Source organism: Spinacia oleracea, chromosome 6 (genome assembly GCF_020520425.1).
Source record: "Spinacia oleracea cultivar Varoflay chromosome 6, BTI_SOV_V1, whole genome shotgun sequence".
NCBI lineage: Eukaryota > Viridiplantae > Streptophyta > Magnoliopsida > Caryophyllales > Amaranthaceae > Spinacia > Spinacia oleracea.
In genome coordinates, this window is record NC_079492.1 from 21083823 (window position 1) to 21101629 (window position 17807).

Sequence of the window (17807 nt, forward strand, 5' to 3'; positions counted from 1 at the left end):
ATGGACTAGGGAGTAGGTCCACATTGCCTAGAAGGACTAGGCAAGTAAAGTTGCGGAATTGAAATGCGTTATTGAAAGTGCGGAATTGAAATTGCGGAATTGAAAGGTGCAGAATTGAAATTGCGGAATTGAAATTGCGGAATTGACAGGTGCATAATTGAAATTGCAATATTGAAATTTGTACTTGGGCACATGAGATCCGAACGCCAAACGACTACTTAAAAAAAAGTGCGCTCGACACGAATTCAAAGCCACAAATCTCAACTTGGGAGAAGTTGCTCATCCCAAAGTATCCTAGATTTTGCATATTGAACTTGAACTTGAAAGTTTGAATCTTGAAATATTGAACTTGAAATACTTGAACTTGAACTTGAAATATTGAACTTGAACTTGAAATATTGAAGTTAAGAGACTCGAATCTCAAAGATCGGGCCTTTTAATGTTGAAAAGGTTAGATCTTTGATGTGCTCTTACTTTGAAAGGATCCTAGTTTAGGGAAGTAGTCATGAGCAACCCTAAAAATTGGTCGATCTTGAAATTTGAAACTTGAACTTTTATATTGAAAAATGGAGTCTTGAATCTCAAAAGACTAAACCTTTAAAAGTTAGAAAGGCATCATCTTTGATTACTCCATGCTTGAAAATGACTCTAGTTCAAAGAAGTGATTACAAACAACTTTGAACATCCTTGAATCTTGAAAGTTTTCATTTTTGTATTTTGAAAAGTTTGGATTTTGAAAAGATGTATGATTGTTGCAAGTGAAATTTTTAAGAGTAAAAATGCCAACTTACTAATCATTTTGAAATAGAAATCAAAACATCATTGAATAGATTAGGGTTGGGATTCGGAATTACCTAGTTTGGTTTAGGCAAGCTTTCCGATTAGAACTCCCAATTCCTTAAAGCTTGAAGATTGTATGGTGTTTTGGAGAATTTTGTATTGATTTTTGTATTGAATTTTGAGGTGCAAATTTTGTATTACGACGTTATGTGTCGATTTTTGCCTCCCTGAAATGCTCAGAATTAAGGGTATTTATAGGGGGATTTGCTGCTAAACGCCAGCCATAGCCAACGCTGCGCGCAGCTGGCAGCGCCCAGCGCTGGTGACGTGGCGTGGATGCTGCCAAAAATGACGGAAAGATGTCGTCCTTGCTTTTGGATTGTTTTGATATTGTGCCAGTTAAAACTCCTTATGGTGCTAGCATACACTTGAAAAAGAACAAAGGCAATAGTGTATCTCAGTCTGAATATGCTAAAATAATTGGGAGTTTAATGTCTCTCATGAATTACACTCGACCTGACATAGCCTATGCAGTGAGTAGGCTTATCCGATATACCCATAACCCTAGTAAAGATCATTGGAATGCTCTTAGGCGTTTGTTAAGGTATCTTAGGGGTACTATGGATTGGGGTTTGCATTATGTTGGATTTCCTGCTGTTTTAGAAGGTTATTGTGATGCAAACTGGGTATCTGACAATGATGAGGTAAGTTTCACTAGTGGATATATATTCACTTTATGTGGAACAACTATCTCTTGGAAGTATTCTAAACAGACTTGTATTGCCCGGTCAACTATGGAGCCCGGATTTATTGCATTGGACTTGGCCGACCAAGAGGCAGAGTGGTTGAGAAATTTATTGGCTGAAATTCCATTGTGGGGGAGTCCCGCTCCACCTGTATCTCTACATTGTGATTCTCAAGATGCTATTTGTGTTGCTAAAAACAGTACTTATAACGGCAAAAAGAGACATATTCATGAGAGGCATGAATCTGTGAGAACACTAATAAAGAGTGGTGTAATTACTATGGAATTTGTGAGATCTGAGAGGAATATAGCAGATCCTTTAACCAAGGGACTAAATAGAAGATTAGTCCTTGATACGTCGAGGGGAATGGGGCTTAAGCCCGTTAGTTGAGAAATTCATGGTGCTGTAGGAGGGTTTTTTTGATCTTTTTCCCGTTTCCTACAATGGGGGGTTTGGCACGCGGCGGTTCGTTTAGAGAACCGTTGAATTATTTTTGCACCTCGAAGGAGTCGCCACCAAACTTATTTTAGGTCTCGTTTGGGAAGACCGCAGAATGACTCTATTTTTGGATAAGGCCTTGAATCCTTGAAACGGATGGGTGAGATTCGGGCTCGGGAACGAAAATGCTTATTCGGCGAGCTTTAGAAATATTCAAGTACGTTGGCACAACATTGTTTCGAAAATAAACCCTAAGATTAGACTGTGTGGGTTTGCAAGTTAGAACAAAATAGAATTTCTAATTGTACGGTGGTCACTTTGCTTTAAAGATTGATTTAAGGAACCTAAGGCCGGTTTGTCCAAAAATATCTTCGTTAAGCGTGATGTAACCTTTGTATTTTGTTGTATTTAGCATGTTGGTGATGAAAGCGATAAAGCACATACAGCAACATCACAACACTAAATAAAGTGCGGAATTAGTAAATACAAGACCCCCTAGAAAAGGAATAGGGAGTAGGTCCACATTGCCTAAAAATGGACTAGGCAAGTAAAGGTGCGGAATTGAAAGTGCGATATTGAAATTGCGGTATTGAAATTGCGGTATTGAAATTGCGGTATTGAAATTGCGGTATTGAAAGTGCGATATTGAAAGTGCGATATTGAAATTGCGATATTGAAAGGTGCATAATTGAAATTTGTACTTGGGCACATGACATTCGAACGCCAAGCGGCTCCTTAAAAAAAAGTGCGCCCGACACGAATTCAAAGCCAAAAATCTCAACTTGGGAGAGGTTGCTCAACCCAAATTTCCTAGATTTTTCATATTGAACTTGAAATTGAAATCTTGAATATTGAAAGGTTTGAACTTGAAAAGATTGAATCTTGAACTTGAAATGATTGAAATTCGAAAACTTGAACTTGTATATTGAAATTTGAAGACTTGAACTCGTATATTGAAAAATGGAGTTTTGAATCTCAAAAGATTAAACCTTTAAATGCTAAAAGGTTTCATCTTTGATTACTCCATGCTTGAAGGTGATTCTAGTTCAAAGAGATGAATGCAAACAACTTTGAACATCCTTGAATCTTGAAAATTTGTATTTTGTATTTTGAAAAAGTTTGTATTTTTGAAAAAGCATGTATGATTGTTGCAAGTGGTGTTTTTTATGACAAAAAACACCAACTTGCTAATCATTTGAAATCAAAATAGCATAATTGATTGAAATGGGATTCGGATTTACCTAGTTAGGCTTAGGTACGAGCTCCCAATTGCTCTTGAATTTTGGAATTTTTGTATGTGTTTTGAAGAGTTTTGAAGTTTGTATTGTGAGGAGTAATGTCGAAATTACGACGTTGTATGTGTTGTGCTCCCTCTTTTTTTGAAGGAAATGAGGGGTATTTATAGGAGGGAAATGGTGCAAAACGCCAGCACATGCCAGCGCCTGTCGCCAGGCTAGCGCTAGGCGCTGCTGACGTGGGCTGAATGCCGCCAAAAAGGACGGAAAGATGCCGTCCTTGATTTGTCTTGTATGGGTGTACCTTCGTACGAATAGTACGATGTTTGGCACATAGTGTTTGCTTGGAGGTTAAGGCTTGAATTTGCGTCTAAAAACAAACCTTTCTCGGGATTTTGAATTCTGGTTTTACGGGGCGGGCCCCGGCATGCTCGATTTTGTGGGTCGGCGCCCGAATTTGACTTGCCTTATATGATTTTGAGTGGAAAAGGCCTAGTAAGACCAATGGGGTTGTCCACTAGTTAAGATTGTACTTGGATTTTGAAATTGGATTTTGGAAGTTGTATTTTGTACCGAGTTCCGGGAGGGGAACGGCCTCGGGGATTGGATTTTGGAGGTATTCTTAGCAATTGGGATATCCGCCTGGAGTTACTCCAATCGCCTAACAAGGATAATGGTATCGTCATCATCCCAAAGGGGAGACACATATTAGGTGTCTATAGAAGCCCCCACTTTGACTGAGCGTTCGGTTAGGAAAGTGCAAGTCAAAGTATTTCGAAAGGGACGGAGAATGGTCAAGATGTTCTGCAATCGAGACCACTCTTTGTACGCGGGTACCTGCACAAAACAAGCGTTAGAAAAAGGATAGAGTCTACCTCGATGCGGTTGGTGATGACTCCGATTTGTACTTGTATTTTTCCGCCTTCGGTTTAGGACGGAGCTTGGCATCGAAAATTTGAATTTTTGAATCTTGAATTCTGAACTTTGACACCCGGAGTTAATCTGTAGGGATGTGCTTTGCTGGGGCTAAGAGCTTTTTACTGGCCCTTAAAAATTTTCATTTCGACTGACATTCCCGGAGCTTGGGTCCGTTGGGAGTTGGGCGCCTGAGTCGTTGTATTTTTTTTGGACATTGTATTCTTGAAATATTCATCTGCTTGTACTTGGAGATACAGGTGTATACCCGTATTTTCGATGGATGGTTCGATGCGACGTTTGATGCTTGGTGAGGAAGATCGTAGCAGCAAAGGGCGTGCAATCAGCACGGGAGACTGCGCGCGCTGCAGACCTACGCATGCAACAGGCCAGCGCTAGGCGCAAGTGCGGTGCCAGGCGCTGGGCTGCACTATATAAGTGCCCCCTTGCCGTGCCATTTTGAGGCACATTCGCTTGAAACTCTTGCTTCTTTTCTCTCAAAGGTCGATTAGCTTCTCCCCTTGGTCTTGTTCTTGCCTTGTTCATGTAAGTTTTTCATGTCTTTGCTTCTGAAATAACTCTAGGATTGCATGTAGGTTTGATTTTCTCGTACCTTGAAATGATGCTTGTATGCTTAGGCTTCTTGAATCTTGTAGAAAACTGTTTGATAGCCACTTGAACTTGAATTGTTGGAACTTGTACTTTTGAATTTTTGAACTCGTGTCTGCTTCGGCATGGATAGCCTAGGCGTTGATGTTGAAGTTGAATACCTGCTTCGGCATGGATAGCCTAGGCGCTGGTGTAGAAATTTGAATACCTGCTTCGGCGTGGGTAGCCTAGGCGTTGGTGTAGAACTTGTACCTTGAATTAGAGGTCCATTGGGGATTTTGTTTTGAATTTTTTTTTGACTTTGTTTAGGCTAGTATAAGATAGCCCCCAGTTTAGAATTTTGACTCTTTGTATGCTACTTGATTTAGTATGCCTCGTCACACTCGGAGAAAGCTCGCTGAGTCGTCTGTGGTTCGAGCTGTTGAGGAAGATGCTTCGGATGATGAAGCGGCTGCAATGAATGCGCCAGGTGGGGGTATGGTTCCCCGAGATGTGCCTGCTTTCCCTGGTGCTAGTTGGACTCCTTCCGACCTGGTGTTTTGGCCGGATTGGCACTTGTCTCAGCGACCTCGCGCTGGCGTGGTGAGTCTTGTACTGTGTTTTGAATTTGTACTTCATACTTGTATATGTCTTGAGCTAACTCGTTCACCTGTAGGCCGACAGAAAGCCGTTCCGTACTTACTAGTCCTTGGTGGAAGTTCAGAGGGCCTTTAAGGCTCTCCGTGCTGATGAGGAGGTTATGGGGATTTGGTCGCAGATGGGCCTGGCCGATTTCTGGCGCACCATGGGAGGTTCCTCGAGGATAACAGGGAATAAAAACCGTTTGTGGGCTTTGTTGGAGCTGTAGTGGGATACCACCAACACTTTCTACATGGCATGGGGGGAGATTACTATTACCCCTCTTGAGTTTGCTATGATTACAGGTCTTCCTTTTTCCGAGAGGAATGTGACCTTTGACTCTGAGCTGACGTGGCGCTTGGCCGCTGCAAGGGACTTGCTCGGCCCTGTTGTTGATTTGTCAGAGGACGACTCTCACGCTTCTATGACGGTGCTTGTGGATGCTATCTGTGGGGAGGGTGTGTCTGCGGAGCAGAGGGTTAGGCTCTTCCTCCTTGTCTTGGTTAGCAGAGTGATTGCCCCGAGTAGGAACAGTCGGGTGCATATTAGCTTCTTGTCCGCTCTGAGGGACTTGAGAGCTGTTCCGAGTTATAACTTGGGTGGTTTGGCCTATAGCCACCTCTTGTATGAAATGGGGCGGGCCTCCCGGACTGCACTGGGGAGTGACCCGAGCATGGCTGCTCTGTGGAGCGTGCTGGAGGTATTCGAGACTCCTTGTATTTTGTACTTTGTTTTTGTATGCTTGTGTCTTGAACTTGACTGATGTTTTTTTTGTTCCTTGAAAGATTTGGATCTATGAGCACTTTCCGACTTTGGCGCCGGAGCATACTAGAGATGCGGCTTACCCGTATGCTGCCTCTTGGATAGGAGCGGTGCGCGTTGGTGCGTCCATGGCGGCTTCTCGCAGAGCTTGGAGAGTTTTGCCTGCTGATAGGGTAATCTTTTGTACTGTTTTGCTCTCTTGTATTTGTATTTGTAATGTTGCCTGAGTTGTCTGCTTTGTAGGTGGTATGGTGTCCTTTTGCCAATGCAGTTGTACCTGTCTCGGCTGCTCGTGCCCAATTCCTGTTTGCTTCCCGGGCTTTACCGCCATATGTGGTATCTGGGGGAGCGAGTGTCCCTTCAACACAATTCAGGGGATAGACTTGTCCCCAAGGATCCGCCGGAGTCCATGCTGGCGTTGGCCCGGCTAGGGGCGAGGCTGTTTGCCGCTCTTGGAGGGAGTTTGTACACAGGAAGGGGAGCTATGACGACTTTCTGAGGAGGCTGGCTCCACCAGTACGCTTCATACTGCCGGTGAGCTTTTGAACCTTGTATTCTTGTATTCTTGTATTTATGTATTGATTGAATGATTGTATGATTGTATGTAGGAGGAGGAGGTTGATCCTGAGGACATTCCTCATGCTGATAGGATCCTCCGCTATGAGAACTCGGACGGGGAAGAGGTTGTGGAGACCATTCCTTGGGCTTCTCCTCCGCACCGGAAATCATATGATGTTGTACCCGAGCATTACGCCCCTGTAAGTACTGTTGCATTTTTGAAACTGTTTGTAACTTGTATTTGGAAATTGATCTTGAATTTTGTATGCAGGCGCCTCGGGTGAGAGTGCGTCGCTGGATGCTCTTGCTTGATTCTTGGAAGAGGCAGTGCGCCAAGCTGACCCGGAAGCTTTCTGGATGGAACAGAGAGGTACCTCACTTGATTTTGAAACTTGTATACTGGAAATTCCAACTGGAAAATTGATTCTTGAAATTGTATCTTATATAGGACAGCCGTCGGGACCGTAGGGAATCTGTTGATAGGGAGCCTCAAGCGGAGACGTCCTCGAGACAGGAGGGACCGAGCTTGGAGCTGGGATAGGGGTCTGGTGCTGGTGCTCATCAGAGGCATTCTGATGCTGAGTGGGGAGCTTCCCCTTTTGTACATGTTGACCCCACCATGCATTCATTCGGAGGTGCTAGCGGTTCACGACCCTTTGTTCCTCCTTCCGGCTATTACTTCGAAGGAAGTGGTCCCCAGCCTTGGGGTGCAGGTGCATGGGCTTGCTACGTGGAGATGGATAGGATGCGCCAGGCTCAGATGTATGGGTCGTATCCGTATATGCCGATGCCGCCGCCGTATCAGTATTCCTCTCCTCAGCAGGGAGTTCATCCCTCCACTGGCACACTTCGTATCTCGGAGCAGGATCCTAGTACCCCTGGGACGGAGATGGATCAGGAGTTGGAGCGCTTTAGGAGGCGGAATAGGGACAAGGCACCTGTGGTTGATATCACTGCTGATGATGACTTAGACTGACCCTGCATGGTAGCGAGTTCCAGTTTTCCTGGGTTGATTTTGTATAGGCTAGTTGTATTGTGTTTGTATGGATTGAAAATTGAATTTTTGTGTGGTTTGTAAAATTTGAAGATTGGCTTTTGTATGTTTGAATGCTTGAAATTGTATGCGTAGTGTGTGCCTTGAAATTTTGTAGCTATATGCATGCCTGACAATTTTGCGAAAAATTTTGAAAAAATTTGCCCATTTTTTCGGGTGTATGTACCAACTATAAGCCCCCACTTTGACTGAGGTTTTTTGGTTAGGAAAAGCACAAGTCAAAGTATATTTAACTCTTGCTTATGTATATGCAGACTCGACTTAGGACGCCGATCTAGGACTAGAATGCTTGAATTTTGAAAAAAAATCGACCCGAAATCTGCCCGAAGCGTTGATCCGGACTGCTTGAAATTGCGCGGCTTGCGGCTTTGGAATCTTGAATAATGGAGGTTGTACTCTGCTGTCCGAAACACTAAAGAGTGTGTACTCGGAGTCATAAGAGAGGACGGTGGCCTCGTCCTTAGATGCAGGCCCCTGCGCCTTGACATGCTGAAGTCGGACCCCTCTTCATTGCCGTCGGGAAGTCCGGTATTACTCCAAGTACGGATCTAGAGCCTTCTTTGTATTGTTGAACTTGTACTTGTATTCGAATTTTGAATGTTGTATTTTGAAATGTGCTTCTTGTATACTCCCCAAGGTTTGGCATATGGAGAGGCTCATGTTGGTGGCACCACCGGAGAACAACAGATAAATTTGATGATTATTCTAGATTTAAAACTTTTCCAAAAACTTGAATTTAATTATACGATTTATTTAAATACTTAATTAATTTATGAATTATAAACTAATAAATTATTTGGAAAATATTAATCGTTTCAATATTAATTCTAAAATATTTATCATTTTATATATTAATTCAATAATTTAATCTTTTGAAAGAATTCGGACTCGGAGCTCAGAAAGAACGAACCAAGGACAAAGCTTAACGTAACGCAGAATTAAGGTAACGGCTATTGCTAGTACCCGCAATTCCCTTCTAAATGTGTTTATGAAATCATGACAATATGATTGAATTTATGATCTGAATTCTTTGTCATGTTTTATTGAATTGCGGGAAATGAATTATGTTTTGATTGAATAATTTATTATAAATATGATTTGATGGAATTATTCCTTATTTCATGATTGATTGAATTTCTTATAAAATGATATTATGATTGATTGAATTTCTTATAAAATGCTGTTTATAAGAAATCATGAAAAGAAAGGATGTTTGATCGTATGATCCAAAGGAAATATGTTACTTCAACTGAAGTAAAAAGGCTAAAATGTAAAATTAAACGAAACATGATAAACGAAAGTGAAATTCCTAGTCCGTTTGGCAGTATATGTTCACAGGTTACGATTCTCGGTCATGCATGTATCCATGGGGCATCCGCCCATTGAGCCAAGGCTCTCATGTTTTCGGGCCAAGGCCCCATGTTTTATGGACAGCGGTCCATCGTGGAAGACGTTCCACCATGTCATACTTGCCACGGCTAGCATGTGCACCCAAAAGTTAGGAATAAATTAAATAAAGGACTTTATAAAGTGTTTTAAATTATTCTATTCTCCCTGTGTTATTAAATAAAATGAATTGAAATGAATTTACGTTGCTAGAATAGTTCGTTACTGAGTCTTCGGCTCACCGTTTTGTTTTCTGTTTTAGGTACTGCGGGGATCAATGGAGACGAGTAGTGGCGAGGAATTTCACTTGAATAATATTCACTTAGTTTATGCTTAATGTTTTAATGGTTTAATTAAAGACTCTTAGTAAGTTATGAACTTTTATTTCGGTAATATAAAGAATTATTATAATAACTTTTGGGATTTAATAGCTTATGATTGATGGTTGCGTTGTAATTCCCAATAGGGAGTTACGGCAGGTAATGTCCCGACCAAATTAGGTTAATTCCGCTGCTAATTATGCTTTAATAATTGAATTAGAGGTCGGGGCGTTACAGTTTGGTATCAAGAGCAATGGTTTTGGACCAAAAGTGCTAAACCTTACGGGTTTTCGCACGAATAAAATTCACGAGGCTTTAAGTAAAGAGTTTTAAGGAATAAATTAAAAAGAATGCTCTAAAATCTTGCTAAGATAAAATGGATATGAGTGTAAGTGTAGGAACGGGATCAAAGGGATTATTTTATATTATTATTTCGCTTCAATCTTATAAGACATGTTATGCAGAATGTCGACTATCGATGCTATCAATGATGTCACCAACGGAGCTCACAATGAGCACCATGTTCATGATGATAACAATGTTATCCACGAGGAGTATGTCCATGTTAATGGCAATGAGGAAAGAATAGAACGATTAGAAAATGTGAGTGCGATGTTGGCCGAATTAGTCCATAATTCTCGGAAAAAGAAAGATGTAAGTGGGAACGAGAGCGCAACAATGTTCAAGAACTTTTCATCGCTCAACCCACCATCCTAGGATGGCAACCCTGATCCAGTTGAGTTCGAGGATTGGATAAGTCGCATTGATCAGTTGTTTGAAACCCTGGAATGCCCAGAGAAATGGAAAGTTGACTTTGCTGTGTTTTATTTAACGGGCCAAGCAGGATTATGGTGGAAAGTCAACAAGGAACGAAAGAATGTGTCGGGATTTGGTTGGAACCAACTCCAGAAGTTAATGAGAGACAAGTTTTATCCACCATCCTTAAGGAAAAAAAAAGAAGATGAATTCCTCCACTTGCAACAAGGAACAATGAGCGTTTTGGAATACGCAAATAAGTTCATGGAGTTGTCAAGGTTTGCACCAGACTTGGTGTCGACAGAACAGTCCAGGATGAACCGTTTCGAGCGAGGTCTGCACCTTAAGTACCAGGATAGGTTGTCCACTCAAAGGTTTACTTCATATCAGGATATGGTTGATATCGCAGTTAATGTAGAGCGAGTGGTATTACTTCGAGAAGTGAAGAATGTTGGGTATAAAAGGAGAAATGATAACCAAAGCCAAGGAGGAGCAAAGAAGCCTAACCAAAGTTATCAGGGAAATCAAAGGAGGAATGATGGTAATCAAGGAAATAATAGGGGGCAAGGATTTCAAGGAAGGAACAATCGGTCGCAGGGATGTGCCAAATGTGGAAAAAGGAGTCATGTTGAGAGTGAATGTCGTGTGGGCACAAATGCTTGTTACCGATGTGGAAGTCATGATCATTACGTCAGAGATTGCCCAAATCAAGTGACTTCAACCATGAGAGGACCAGTTCCAACTAACAACGATCGTGGTCGTAACAACAACAACGCCTCAGGTTCAAACCGCAACCCACCTCGACTACCGCCAACTGGAAGAGTTTTTGTGATGAGACAAGATGAAGCTGATGAGGATGATAATGTTATCACCGGTACCTTTTCTATCCATTCTTTACCTGCCCATGTTCTTTTTGATTCTGGAGCTTCACATTCCTTTATTTCACCATTGTTTGCTAAATGTTTAAGTTTGAAACCATGTTGTGACTTTCATGCTATGAGTGTTTCCCTTCCTAGTGGAGAAATAGTGAAATGTAGAACCATGTATAGAGATTGTCCCATTGTAATAGAAAAAGTAGAGTTTCTAGCAGCCTTAGTAGCTTTTGACCTATCTGAATTTGATATAATCTTGGGAATGAATTGGTTGACTAAGTATGAAGCTAACCTTAATTGTTCGAGGCAAAGTGTGACCCTTAGAACACCAAATGGAGATAGAGTTTCATTCCATAAGTTAGTAAGAAAACCAACGATTCAAATTGTCCATGCTTTGAGAGCACGTAAAATGATTGAGAGTGGTTTATCTGGTTATCTATGTAGTGTTGTTGACCTAAATACCCCTGCATCTTCCATTACTGACATACCTGTTGTTTGTGAATACCCACATGTTTTTCCAGAAGAAATACCTAGTATGCCCCCACCAAGAGAATTAGATTTCAGCATTGAATTAATCCCAAGATCCACCCCTATTTCTAAGGCACCATATAGAATGGCACCATATAGAATGGCACCAGCTGAGTTACAAGAATTAAAGAAACAATTAGATGAGTTACTTGAAAAAGGATATATACGACCTAGTGTTTCACCTTGGGGAGCCCCTGTATTGTTTGTGAAGAAAAAGGACGGAACTTTGAGGTTATGCATAGACTATAGAGAGTTAAACAAGATTACTATTAAGAATAAGTATCCTTTACCCCGTATTGATGATTTGTTTGACCAACTTAGAGGTGCAAAAGTGTTTTCAAAGATTGACTTGAGGTCTGGATACCATCAACTTTGAATTAAACCCGAGGATATTCCAAAGACAGCCTTTAGAACTAGATATGGTCACTATGAGTTTGTCGTGATGCCATTTGGGTTAGCCAATGCGCCAGCTGTATTTATGGATTTAATGAACCGCATTTTCAAACCATACCTCGATAAGTTTGTAGTTGTTTTTATTGATGATATTTTAGTATATTCTAAGGGTAATGAGGAACACGAGGAACATCTGAGAAAAGTGTTAAATATGTTGATTAAAAACCGGTTATATGCCAAGTTCTCGAAATGTGAATTCTGGCTTAAGGAAATATCATTTTTAGGTCATATTATTTCCGAGAAAGGTGTATCTGTTGATCCTGAGAAAATAAAAGCAATTGTGGAATGGCCTAGACCAACCAATGTACCTGAAGTACGGAGTTTTATGGGTTTAGCAGGATATTAACGAAGATTCGTACAAGACTTTTCTAAGGTTGCCTTACCCATAACCCGATTAGTTAGGAAGAATACCAAATTTGTGTGGAACGATGATTGTGAATGTGCATTTCAAGAACTTAAGAAACGTCTCACCACTGCCCCTATTCTTACCCTTCCATCTGGAACTGAGGGATTTGTGATTTATAGTGATGCTTCTAAGAATGGGTTAGGATGTGTCTTAATGCAAAATGGAAAAGTTATAGCTTATGCTTCACGTCAACTCAAAGTTCATGAACAAAACTACCCTACCCATGACCTCGAACTTGCAGCTGTTGTTTTCGCTCTCAAAATTTGGAGACATTATTTGTACGGAGCGTCGTGTCAAATTTTCACTGACCATAAGAGTCTTAAGTATATATTCACCCAGAAAGAACTCAACATGAGACAACGTAGGTGGTTAGAACTTATTAAAGATTATGACCTTGATATTCAATACCATCCCGGAAATGCTAACGTTGTTGCCGATGCATTAAGTCGGAAATCTCACCTAAGCTCAATCCTAACTTTTTCTTGAGCCAATCAAGATGATATGCAAAAGATGGAAATTGAGTTTATCAAGGAAGGAAGTGCTTGTTTGAATGTGATGGTAATAAAGCCAACTTTGATTGATGAGATTAAGGAAGCGCAATGTAAAGACTCACAATTAGAAAGAATAAGGAGTGGGGTGGGAAATGGAAAGTCACTCGGTTTTGTCATTCAAGAAGATGGTACGTTAAGGTTTCAGGGAAGATTATGTGTGCCTAATGATGAGAAGTTGAAAAAGAGAATTTTAGAAGAAGCTCATAGTTCACCATATTCGATTCACCCAGGAGGAAATAAGATGTATAAAGATTTGAAGCAAGTGTATTGGTGGAGCAATATGAAGCAAGAAGTAGCAGATTATGTGGCTAAATGTTTGACATGTCAGAGAATCAAGATCGAACATCAAAGACAAGCAGGTTTATTACAACCTCTGGATGTGCTAGAATGGAAATGGGATTCCGTGTCGATGGATTTTATCTTAGGCTTACCGAGGTCAACCAAGGGAATGAATTCTATTTGGGTTATTGTTGATCGATTGACAAAGTCAGCACATTTCTTAGCAATGAAGAACAATTCGAGTTTAGATCAACTTGCTGAACTATATGTGAATACTATTGTGCGATTGCATGGAGTGCCTAGTTCGATTATTTCTGATCGTGATACGAGATATCAATCCACCTATTGGAAGGAATTGCAGAAAGCTCTTGGAACAAAGCTCAACTTCAGTACTGCATTTCACCCAACGACAGATGGACAAACAGAACGCACTAACCAAATTGTTGAGGATATGTTGAGAGCATGTGTTTTAGATTTTCAAGGAAGTTGGGAAAAGTTTCTACCTATGGTTGAATTTTCGTACAACAATAGTTATCAGGCCACCATTGGTATGGCACCGTACGAAGCTCTTTATTGAAGGAAATGTCGAACACCGTTGTGTTGGAGTGATATTGATGAAGCACGTGTTATAGGACCTGAATTGATTCAAGAAACTACTGATAAGATTCGTTTAATCCAATCAAGAATGAATGCAACACAAAGTAGGCAAAAGAGTTATGCAGACCAACGAAGAAGACCATTAGAATTTGAAGTTGGAGATCACGTGTTCTTGAAAATTTCACCAACAAAAGGAATAATGAGATTTGGTCAATATGGGAAATTGAGCCCAAGATACATCGGGCCGTACGAGATATTGGAAAGGATAGGTGAAGTAGCGTATCGGCTAGCTTTACCAACCGACTTGGAAAAGGTGCATAATGTGTTCCACGTGTCAATGTTAAGAAAATATGTTCCTGACCCAAGTCATGTGATTATGCACGAACCCTTGTCATTACGTACCGATCTTACATATGAGGAAAAACCAATTGAAATTCTTGAACGAAGAGAAAAGCGACTTAGAAGCAAAGTAATTCCAATGGTTAAAGTCTTGTGGGCCAATCACTTGACATCTGAAGCTACATGGGAAGTCGAAGCGCAAATGAGATCGAAATATTCCCAGTTATTCGTCTAGAAACGATAAGATGTATGAATTTTAATATGTTATTTGAATGACTGTGTTATAATGTTATTTCCGCCATGTTTGTATAACGAATAGAACGATGACATGTATGATTTCTAAGAATGGCAAGTTCAACTGAGCTCCAGTTTCGAGGACGAAACTTTTTCTAAGGGGGTAAGAGTGTAATACCCCGAATTTGTAAAACCCGATTAATTATGCTTAAGTATTTTTATTTAGTTTAAAATCGTTTTAAATCCTAAATTCGAACTTTATTGTAATTAACGAAGTTTTATTTCGCTTGAATTTTTAATATTGTTACACAAATTACTATTTTTAGATTTTATAATTTAATTTCATATTTACAAGCTTAATCTTAATATTTTCGGATTTTAACTAATTTCGAAACGTTCTTATCTTTATTCGAAAACTAAACTTATTTTACAAAAGTTTTATTTCACGATTTTTTTTTTCAGATTATATTAATCTCGTATTTTCGAGAATAATTACGTTTTAAATATTTCGTACGTTTTCGTTAACGGCTTATTCGGAAAATAAATTCAATTATTTGCACTTTATAAATATCATTTTCAGAAATTAATTTAGTCAAAATTGTTATTTTAATTTTGGTTATTAGTAATTAAATTCTGAAAATTAGCCCAAAATTTACTAAACTACCCTTATTAGCACCTAAATGAAACAAAGTCACCCTTCTATTTTCTCTTCTTCTTCCTCACGTCACTTTGGCCATGGGAGTCAAAAGCTCCACTTTCTACTTGTCACCACCTCAAGGCAACTCAATATACTTGTCACCACCATATTGCAATTCAAATCTTACTCATCAAACCTACTTGAATATCTGGAAATCTAGAACTAGAATAGCTCATCTTATTCATCAATTTCCTTGATTCAATCTCTTCCACTTGTCAATACAATCAAGCTGAGTTGTTGCATCTATGGAGCTCCATAACAACTATAAATAGCTGTTCAATCATCCCCAAATGCAACCCAAATCAGATTAACAATTTCAAGTTAAATTTTGATTTTTAAATTTCTAATTTACCTCCTAAAACCACCACCACCACCGTGACTGCCGCCAGTCGCCACCACCACTGACCACCTCCACCACAACCCCAACAACTCAGAACCACCACCACCACCCTTCGCCGCCCCTTTCCCCGCGCCCAACCTCCCCTTCGTCGTCCCTCTCCTCCGCGCCCAACCCCCTGTCCCCCTCTCCCTCCGTGGCTCCGTGCTCAACCTCCCTCTCTTCCACCACAACTGCAACCCCCTCGGCCGCCCAGAACCGCCCGGCCGCCACCTCTTTCTCCTCCCTCCGTTACCTCCCTCGTCGTTCTGCTCTCCCCTGCTTTCCTCTGTTACGTTTGTGCGTGAAAACCCCAGGAACCAAGTTCCCCTCTTGGAGCCTTGGTTTTATTATAACTCCAAGTAAGCCCAATTTCATTTTGGCCCAACACTCTTTATTAAAATGAATGTTTTGATTATTCACTCTAATATTGTTAATATGTTTCACTATTATGTTTTACTTAATATGTAAAATTATTATACTTATTTATTCTAATATTGTTATACAAATAAATTTGATGATTATTGTAGATTTAAAACTTTTCCAAAAACTTGAATTTAATTCTACGATTTATTTAAATACTTAATTAATTTATGAATTATAAACTAATAAATTATTTGGAAAATATTAATCGTTTCAATATTAATTCTAAAATATTTATCATTTTATATATTAATTCAATAATTTAATCTTTTGAAAGAATTCGGACTCGGAGCTCAGAAAGAACGAACCAAGGACAAAGGTTAACGTAACGCGGAATTAAGGTAACGGTTATTGCTAGTACCTGCAATTCCCTTCTAAATGTGTTTATGAAATCATGACAATATGATTGAATTTATGATCTGAATTCTTTGTCATGTTTTATTGAATTGTGGGAAATGAATTATGTTTTGATTGAATAATTTATAATAAATATGATTTGATGAAATTATTCCTTATTTCATGATTGATTGAATTTCTTATAAAATGATATTATGATTGATTGAATTTCTTATAAAATGCTGTTTATAAGAAATCATGAAAAGAAAGGATGTTTGATCGTATGATCCAAAGGAAATATGTTACTTCAACTGAAGTAAAAAGGCTAAAATGTAAAATTAAACGAAACATGATAAACGAAAGTGAAATTCCTAGTCCGTTTGGCAGTATATGTTCACAGGTTACGATTTTCGGTCATGCATGTATCCATGGGGCATCCGCCCATTGAGCCAAGGCTCTCATGTTTTCGGGCCAAGGCCCCATGTTTTATGGACAGCGGTCCATCGTGGAAGACGTTCCACCATGTCATACTTGCCACGGCTAGCATGTGCACCCAAAAGTTAGGAATAAATTAAATAAAGGACTTTATAAAGTGTTTTAAATTATTCTATTCTCCCTGTGTTATTAAATAAAATGAATTGAAATGAATTTACGTTTCTAGAATAGTTCGTTACTGAGTCTTCGGCTCACCGTTTTGTTTTCTGTTTTAGGTACTGCGGGGATCAATGGAGACGAGTAGTGGCGAGGAATTTCACTTGAATAATATTCACTTAGTTTATGCTTAATGTTTTAATGGTTTAATTAAAGACTCTTAGTAAGTTATGAACTTTTATTTCGGTAATATAAAGAATTATTATAATAACTTTTGGGATTTAATAGCTTATGATTGATGGTTGCCTTGTAATTCCCAATAGGGAGTTACGGTAGGTAATGTCCCGACCAAATTAGGTTAATTCCGCTGCTAATTATGCTTTAATAATTGAATTAGAGGTCGGGGCGTTACATTAAGGCTTGAATTTGCGTCTAAAAACAAACCTTCCCTGGGATTTTGAATTCCGGTTTTACGGGGCGGGGCCCGGCATGCTCGGTTTTGTGGGTCGGCGCCCGAATTTGACTTGCCTTATATGATTTTGAGTGGAAAAGGCCTAGTAAGACCAATGGGGTGGTCCACTAGTTGAGATTGTACTTGGATTTTGAAATTGGATTTTGGAAGTTGTATTTTGTACCGAGTTCCGGGAGGGGAACGGCCTCGGGGATTGGATTTTGGACCTTGGATTTCGGAGGTATTCTTAGCAATTGGGATTTCCGCCTGGGGTTACTCCAATCGCCTAACAAGGATAATGGTATCGTCATCATCCCAAAGGGGAGACATAAATTAGGTGTCTACAGGTGGACACCCGACCTTGTTCACACAAGGTTTCTTGTGGTCTAACAAAGCCATGGAAATCATTCTTGTACACTTCCCATTCCTATGACTTGTACATATTTTTAATAAGGTTAAGCTTTTGTAGCTTTTAATGAAACTCATATCCCAGAATC